Genomic DNA, 9894 nt, shown 5'->3' with positions numbered 1-9894 from the left:
ACATGTGTGGAGATATAAAGCATGAATCTTGAATGATATTTATCATAATTTTGATATTTGGGTTGTGAATCCCTATTGGAAATTGTGTTTTTTTGAGAAAATCGTTGTTATAAACACGTTAATGTTGAATATTTGAGATATTTTGAATGATTTGATCTTTTGGTCTTAATGGAGTTGTTTTGAACTCGAGTGTGAAAGAAATCTACAACGTGGTTGATTTTGATAGATGGGAAGCATGATGCCTCCCGATGTATATTTATATATTATTGAAATTGTTTTGTTGTGGATTGTCTTTAAAATGATCTGAGCTAAGTCCGGGAGAAATCTTTAGCACCGAGTAGGAGGTATAAAGCAACCTTACTTCCCTAGAACTACGTGCCCCCATAGGAGTGAGCCTGAGGCTGATTTATATAGTGATCACTAGTTTGTATGGATTTGATATCGATAGTCCTACTCCGATGACAAGGATAGGATGGCTCTCCCCAATGTGGGTTGTATGTTGGACTCCATGTAGCTCACATAGTTTATGTCGGTTATAGGATCTCCCAGTGTGTGTGTTTCCTTGTGTCTATGGTTAATGGTGAAGTGATTTAAAAGTGGAATTGTGAAAGTTATTCTTTTGAAAGATTTAAATGATATTTACATTATGAGAATTGATAGTCTTGACGAACTGAAAGTGATTGACAAATTACATAATGACTTACATGTGTTATTGTACTTATTTCATTCGCTCATGATTATGATGATTTTTTTGGGCTATGTGAGTCTTTTATACATCCTGCATATTTCTTATAAATATTTCTGATGATGATGTTTATACAACTGTATACACCCCATATACTCGATTTCTTTCCATGGTACTGACCCACATCTTCGGATGTGGGCTACATTTTCTCAAAATGTAGGTTCAGGTGCTCAGTTCCAGGTTCGATAGTGATTCTTCAGGCACGCTGTTCTATATCCTTTGTTGTGGTGAGTCCTCATGTTCCGAGGACGTGATGGCTGATGTTGGTTTCACAGAATTGTTTACATTTGATAACTGAGTATGAGTCAGTTGGGGCATGTCTCAATAGCTCGCTAGTTTTATTGATTTTCTTAGAGGCTTGTCAGACTAGTATAGATGTTGGGAGTTGACTAATAAGTCATATTTTGTTATCTTTCTGAAATTTTTTATTCTCTGATGATGATTACTCTGTTGATATTTGAGGGTTATTTATGGAAACCCCATTGATTTGTGTTGAACTAACTGAAAATGGCTCAAAGGGTTAGCTTGGGGCTACTCGTAGCCTCGAGTAACCCCAAGCACCGTGTGACGCTTTGGGACCCATTTTCTGGGGCGTTATAAACTTGGTATCAGAGCCTAAGGTTTTAAGGTGTCCTAGGGAGTCTGACAAGACATGTTAAGTAGAGTCTTGATCATCGGTGTGTAGCGCACCACATCTATGAGCAAGAGGCTACAAGACATTTTAGGAAAAAGTGTAATTCTTTCTTTCAGAAGTCTATCATGCTTAAAGTATCCTATTACCATTCTTCATAGAGTCTTGTTGGCTGATCTGATTGAGTTAGACATGGTAGATTTTGATGTGATTCTGGGTATGGACTGGCTGTATTCTTCTTATGCCTCTATTGATTGTTGAACTCGAGAGGTCAAGCTTCAGTTTCTGGGTGCATCCGTGTTTGAGTGGTCTTGGAATTATGTGTCACCCAAGAGTTATTTTATCTCTTACCTCAAAGCTAAAAAGCTTATTTCCAAGGGGTGTATTTACCATTTGGTTAGAGGCAAAGACACTAAGCCTGAGACTCCAACTCTCCAGTCTGTTAACGTCATCAATGAGTTTTCTGATGTCTTTTCAGATGATCTCCCAGGGATACCTCCTGATAGAGAGATAGAGTTCGAGATTGATATTTTTCTTGATACTTAGCCCATTTCTATTCCTCCTTACCGTATGGACTTTACAGAACTTAAGGAGTTGAAAGAGCAACTCAAAGATATACTAGATAAGGGTTTCATAAGGCCCAGTGTTTCTTCTTAGGGTGCTCCTGTGTTGTTTGTGAGAAAGAAAGATGGCTCTTTGTGTAAGTGCATTGATTACCGCCAACTGAATAAAGTCACTATAAAAAATAAGTACCCCCTTCCGAGAATAGATGATTTGTTTGACCAATTGCAAGGTGCAAGTCATTTCTCAAAGATAGACCTTCGTTTTGGCTATCATCAACTCAAAGTTAGGGAGTATGACATCACAAAAACCACTTTCCAAACTCGTTATGGCCATTTTGAGTTTCTTGTTATGTCTTTTGGGTAAACTAATATCCCAGCAGCTTTCATGGACCTTATGAATCAAGTGTTGAGACCATATCTGGATATGTTTGTCATAATGTTCATCGATGATATACTGGTGTACTCCCGTAGTGAGGATGAACATTCTGATCATCTCCGAACTGTCTAGCAAACCCTTAGAGATCACAAGTTATTTACCAAGTTCAGTATGTGTGAGTTTTGGCTAAGGTCAGTTGCTTTTCTGGGTCATATCATTTCTTTCGAGGGTATTAGTATTGATCCCCATAAGATCGAAGCTGTTAGAAATTGGCCTAGACCTATTTCTCCAATTGATATCTGAAGTTTCTTGGGTTTAGCTAGCTATTACCACCATTTTGTTAAGGGTTTCTCCTCTATAACATCTCCTATGAGTCGGTTGACCCAAAAGAAAGTGAAGTTCTTGTGGTCCGAATATTGTGAGAAAAGTTTTTAGGAGTTGAAGACTCGACTGACTTCAGCCTCTATTTTGAATTTGCCTAGTGGTGTTGATAGTTTTGTGGTGTACTATGATGCTTCGAGAGTTGGGTTGGGTTGCGTATTAATGCTGAAAGGTAAGGTGATAGCTTATGCTTCTAGACAGTTAAAACCCCATGAGAAAAATTACCCCACCCATGACCTTGAGTTAGCTGCTGTTGTGTTTGCTTTGAAAATCTGGAGACACTATTTGTATGGTGTCCATGTTGATGTTTTTACTGATCATAAGAGTCTGCAGTATGCGATCTAGGTTGGTGTACACGAAAGTCATGTGATGACTTTCATCATTTATCCCATCTACATTGCATTAAATTGCATTTATATTCACCTTTTGACTATTTTCCTTAGTTTTCTTGACTTGTGTTTGATTTTTGTGGGCTTTTTCTTTATATCTTTGTTGTTGCTTTTTCTATATACTTGTATATATATATAAATTGTTAGTTGAGACTCTGTGAGCTACAGTTTGGGACTTTTCTGCTTGTAGGTGAATTGCTCAATGTGTATATTTACCTATCTTATTTTCTACTATGCCCAATCTTCCTATGACATCTACTGAGTACAAGTGAAATGTACTCACCATACTGTGCCTTTTTTGTGTTGATCCTAGCATGAGTATGATTCAAGAAGTCTGATTTATGCAGTGGAGTTGGTGATATTTTGAGTTACTACCACTCTAGGCCTATTAGAGTCGACTCAAGGCCTTTTCTATCTATGAGTTGTCTTTTTTCTTATTTTAAAGAAAGCCATTATATTTTTTGTTTTGACTTTATATTAGATGCTCTTATGTGCTGACACTATATTTTGGGACTGGATTGTATGAATTTCTTTCATGTTCCATTTGTGATTATATTTTATATTTGGATTGCCTTCATTCTTGAACTCTCACCTGGGTTGTTATTATTGTATTTGTGTATTTCCTTATTAGTTTAAGTGGTTGACTTAACTATCAAGGCTTGGTCGTGATAAGTACCATCATGACCTATTTTAGGTCATGACAAACTAGTGTTAGAGTAGCCAGGTGCACTGGTCTCATAAGTTTAAGAGCAAGATGTCTAGTAGTGTCTTGTTGATCGATACATAGACATCCACATATATCTTTTAGAGGCTATTTGGTGTCTTTAGGAAAGTCTATATTTTGATTCTTTATCGTGTGGGTTATTCTTACCCTATGTTCTATGTTGTGTTCTACTTTTTTTTGTTCTACTTTTCTTTTGTTTAACTTTTTTTATGCAAATGGTAAGGACTAGATCTCGAGAGATTAGGGATACTGATCTAGCACCTAAAGATAGAGTCCAGACTACAAGGCACGGTAAGTGTTTTGGATATCCCAGAGGTAGAGGGCGGGCATAAGGAGCTTTCCCTATTAGAGTCACTGTTAATGGGACCTCCCCTGAGCCTAAGATTGAGCATGCAGAAGATGCGGGACTAGCTCAGCTTCCACAGGGTTCAATTGCTACCCTTATTCTTGAGGCTCCATTGATTCGGGTATTGACTCATCTAGATGATGTTCCCTTAAGTGCTCTTGGTGTTTCTCCGGTTCCCAGTGTGGTACCGCTGTTAGTGCTAGTGTCTTCTTATGATATTGCGATATCTGCTTATGATATTCTCCAGACTTAGAGTAGTATCCCAACTTTTGTTCAAGTATCTAATCATAGTATTCCTAGTTTAATGGTACAACTTTCATCTATGTTGCCCCTATGTGTGGATTCTCATCTTGTCAAACTTACTATTCTTTCAATTGCTTCAGGTATAATGTTGTCTTTTGACGATTAGAAGAGGTTTGTGAGGTATTCGCTTGGCTTTGCCCAAATTGAACAGTGCTATTAGTGAGGATTCGTATGAATTTTTGGTTGATTATCAAGAGAAGTTACATAATTTTGGATCGCTTGAGTCTTATGGAGTTGCTTATATATGGCTAAGGACCGGTGGAGGTTGTATGAGAGTTGTAAACCATCGTCTTCACCTGCTATGACTAGGACTCAATTTTCTAAGACATTCTTGGAGAGGTTTGCTCCACTTAGTTTAAGGGACTACATTTGTGATGATTTTGATCACTTGGAGTAGGGATCCATGACTATTGCTGAGTATTAGGCTAGTTTTCACACTTTATCTAGGTATTGTGCTGCTAGAATCTCCATTGAGACTGAGTAGATTCAAAAGCTTATAAAGGGATTGGATTGTACTTATCGGTTGCCTAAAGCTCAGATAGTAGTCTCAAGGGATTTTTATAGAGTATTATTGAGTATAACAAGGTGATCGAGTCAATTATAAAGCCTACTTAGGGAAGCACTAAGAAGGTGCATTGTCATGGTGAGTTTAGTGGATATGTCTTTCAAAGTAGATACTTTTCTGACAGAGGTTGTCATGATTATCATGGTAGGCCGGTTTAGGCTTCTTTGCAGGGATTAGGTGGTAGGTCTTTAGATTCAACGACTTTGGGTAGTTAAGCATCTAGTTAGGGTGGTCGTTCTAGTTTAGCTACACCACCTCATATTAAGTCAGGTCGTAGATGCTTTTTTTTATGTGATGAGTTTGTCCATGTGACCAAGGATTATTATTGGCATGTTTTAGACCTATTTCTAAAATGATAGTGAAAGGTGGTTCACATAGTGGTATGGTATAGCTAGAAGTTCTTGAGGTAGAAATAGAGGTGCTTATGGTGGTGGTTGGGGAGTTACTCAACCCAGGGGCGGTTTATTCTGGATAGGCCTAAGGTAGAGGCCTCTGATACTATTATCACAGGTATTATTATCCTGATTTTCTTTAGATCGGTTTTCATATTATTTGACTCTAGGTTGGCTTTCTTCTATATGTCTAAATATATTGCATTTGATTTTGATGTTCGATGTCAGTCTCTTGTTATGTCTTTTCATGTTTCTACCCTTGTATGAGATTCTTTAATGGTGGATCATGTGTACCAATTTTGTGTAGTTACTTTTGTGACCCGTGAGGGTTGGATAGGCTTGATTGTCTTAGATATGAGTGATTTTGATGTTATATTGGATATGGATTGGTTAATCCTTATTATGTTGTTTTGACTATTATGCCAAGATCCTGACCTTAGCTACACCGAATGTGCTGAGGTTAGCTTAGAAAGGTACTCTTAATTTGGGTTCAAAGGGTGTTATATCTTTTTTATGTGCTCGCCATATGAAGGAGATAGTGTTCGTCTTATTTAGCTCATATTAGCAATTCTAGTACTGACTCACCGTGTCCTATGGATTTTATTTGAGTTATTTATGAGTTTTTGGACCTGTTTCTTATGTATTTACCTTGTATGCCTCTGGTCCTTAATATCAATTTTGCTATTGATGTGGAGCTGGGCACCAACCTCACTTCTATTCGTCCCTATAGGATGGCCCTGACTGAGTTGAAGAAGCAGTTGAAAGCTTTGTTGAGTAAGGGTTTATTATACATAGTTTATCTTCTTATGGTGCACCTATCTTGTTTGTGAAGAAGAAGGATGGTTCTATGCATATATATATTTTGATTATAGGTAATTGAACATAGTGACAATTAAGAACAACTATCCTCTTCCTTGCACTGAAGATCAGTTTGACCAGCATTAGGGTGCTTCATTATTTTCCAAGATTGATTCGAGTTTGGGTACCATTAATTGAACATTAAAGCTTCGGACGTTTTGAAGAACACTTTTCAAACTCGATACAATTATTATGCGTTCTTGGTCATATCAATTAGGTTGAACAATTCCCTTCTAGTGCTTAGGGTGTTGATGAATTGGGTATTTTGACAGTATATCGACTCTTTTGTAATTCTATTTATAGATGCCATCTTAGTTTTTTCCAAAAGTGTGGCTGACCATATGAAGCATTTGAGGATTGTACCTCAGAGGTTATGTGATGAGAAATTGTATGCTATGTTTTCTAAGTGTAAGTTCTAGTTGGATTCTATCACTTTCTTGGGGTATGTAGTGACTAATGATGGTATTATGACTGATCCAAGATAGCGATGATTTGTGATTGGGCTAGACCTACTTCTCCTGTCGAGCATTAGAGTTTCATTGGTTTGGCAGGTTATTATTGGCATTTTGTAGAGTGTTTCTCATCTACTGTAGCTTCTTTGACCAAGTTAACTCTAAAAAAGGGTTTTTAGTGGTTAGATGCATCTGAGAGGAACTTTTAAAAGCTTAAGAATTTGTTGACTTTGAATCCTATCTTAATATTTCTCAATGAAGGTGTGAGTTTTACCATATTTTGTGATGCTTTAGGTGTTGATTTGGGTATGGTGTTGATGCATATGGGGAAAGTGATTACTTATGCCTCTCATCAGTTGATGCCTTATGAGAGAAATTGCCCTACCTATGATTTGGAGTTGGCTACCTTTAATATTTGTGTTGAAGTTGTGGCATTATTTCTTATATGAAGTGCCTCGTGATATTTTTCTCAAACCGTCATATTCTTTGTAATACCCCGCAAATTCCTCTTCTAGTCTGAGCCTTAGAGCGTATTCAGTAAAGCGGAAATCCAAGTCTAAAAGTTGAAGAAGTGTCTTCCTAAGTATGAAATACTTTGAATCGTGTGGAATTTCCCTAAGCTTTCAATCGATACCAATGTCACCCAAATTGGACACTCGGGTGAAGAGTTAGAGCCATTTAAGTGAGACAGTGTGCCATCTGGCACCTTAGCGCGTCGCGGAGCCAGCCAAAATTGCAATTATCAAAATCCAGTGAACTTTGCGATTCCACCGCGTCGCGGTATAGTTCCATTTCCCAACCAAGATGGCCATGCGATTTCCACCGTGTCGTGCCATCGTGCAGTTTTCTAATTGTCCATTTCCTAGTGAACTGGCGCGGTTATGGAGCGTCGCGCCAACATGAAAAATCAGGATTTTTTAGTTTAATTCTGAGGACGAAATGGGGCTTTTCCGAACCCCTATATATACCTTCTTTACAAGGGATTTGGCCTTATTTTCTCTCTTCTTTCACCCAAAAACTAGGGTTTCCAAAATCAAATCCTCTTCTTCTTCTTCAACAAAAATCAAGAGAGAATCAAGAGAAACCAAGAAATCCTTCCAATAACCTTCAAGAAAAGAGTTTCCCCAGGTATGTAGATGTTGATTCTTGGGTCTCTTTCATCCAAGAAACTCAAGTACCTTTTTTTTAAAACTCAAAGATTTTATGTTTATGAGTTATTAATGATTCATATAAGTTGAAATTAATGTTCCAATTGTTGTTGAGTTTTGATTCATGTTTGTTTATAAGATTTATGAGCTTCTACCCTAGTATGTGGAATTCATGTGATGTTTGTGATAAATCCTCTTGAAGTTGCTTTCTATGTGATGTGTTCATGTCATTTGGGTGTAGAAATGGTGGAATAAGTAAAGCATGTCCCCCATAAGTTTGATAAAGAGCTTAGGTGAAGCATAAGGGCCATTATAGTATCTTGAACAGGAAACCCCCAAATTGGGAGCTAGTTTATGCATGCCTAGTGTTTGATAAAATGCCTTAGTGAATGAATTATTCCATGATGGTAGGAAATCCCCAAATAAGTGTGAAACCGTGCATGTCTAGTGTTTGCTGAAGGACTTTAGTGAACAAGTGGAGATGTGATAATAGTAAATTCCCCAATTATGTGCTCTTTGATAAATGCTAAGCTTTTTATACATGCCAAGTAGTTAGCAAGTAAGTTGAGACATGATAGTATGATGTTTTCCCCAAATCATGTGATGTTCAAATACATGTCAAGACTGATTTAGGTGTGAAGTACTTAAGGTAAGACCTTATTGAAGGAAGTATAATCTAGTAGCATGTTGCTCCTACTCTAGTATAAGTTAATGATTCCTAAATGCTCAAAGTGAGCCCTTAATTATTGTGATGATGAATAAATGTTTGTGACTCCTAAATGTTTGAAGAGATGCCTTAATGATTATGAGAATGAATGTATGTTATGTTTCCTAAATACTTGAGAGATGGTTTAATGATAATGATAATGATTGAATAACTGTGATAATGAATGAATGATTGTGATGATGATGATGAGTGAATGGTTGTGATGATGGCGGAATGATTATACTTTATTTTATGTTATCGAGTCCTGGGGGTATTTATACCCTATAATTTAGCTGCTGTCTAGAGCCCGTGTCAGTTTCACGATAATTCCAGTCGAGCCATGATTCTCAGAACTCAGTGAACTATAGAATTTTGTATCCTCAGACAATTGCAGAACTTAAGAAAGCTCAGTAATTTTAGTTATCTTTGTATTCTCCGTATCGCTAGTGATATAGCCTCAGTCCTGTAATCAGCTCAGATCTAATAGTATGCAAGTGTTCAATTCTAATCTTGGAAGTGACTAAATAATCTATTCAAGCTCTGTATCGTTAGTTAGATACCGTGATCTAATAGCATTCTATCAGATATAGAACCAAGTGGTCTCAGCATAGCTCAGTCAGATCTTTTGATAAACATGATCAGTATCAGATTCAGTTCAGTTGTGTTCAGTTAAGAATTCAGTCAGAGCCTTTCAGTTGGGAGTAAAAACTAGCACCAAGTGAAGGAAGGGATGACGGCTCCTTCTGTCAAAGAGAGAGAGGCCAGAGTCGTTAGTAGCAATCCCTGACCTCCAAAACTGCATATCCAACACAGGATACAGGAGTCACCATCAGGAAAAGGCTGTCACCTCTAGAGAGAGAGAGTATTTGACTATTCTATTGCCTTAGGTCGATTGCCTGGTAAGGGTCATCAGTCTGAGAGGATTGACCAAAGAGAGGTCTTTACCTGTGGCACGGTATTGACACCCTTCCAACTGGGGTTACGGTTGACCCCACCTGTGGTAGATTGGGGCATGTCGGTTAAGTAACTACTTCCCACACTTTCAGTTATAGTTTCATTTTCAGTATCAATTTTCAGAAATCAGGACTGTCAGATACAGTCATCTATATTTATGAGGAACTTAGATAGTTCCATTGATTCATGGACCATCCCGTCAGATAGGCTTGGTCTCATATACAATTATTTGATATCGTATTCATAGATATACCGCCAGACAGGCTTGATTTATAGTCTCAAATTCTATTGAGTATTCTTGTTATCAGATTCAGATATATTTATATTTCTTGTTATTGATAATAGTTTCTGAAATCATTCG

Source organism: Capsicum annuum, chromosome 11, assembly GCF_002878395.1.
Source record: "Capsicum annuum cultivar UCD-10X-F1 chromosome 11, UCD10Xv1.1, whole genome shotgun sequence".
Classification (NCBI taxonomy): Eukaryota; Viridiplantae; Streptophyta; class Magnoliopsida; order Solanales; family Solanaceae; genus Capsicum; species Capsicum annuum.
Note: the sequence above shows the minus strand (reverse complement) of the source record.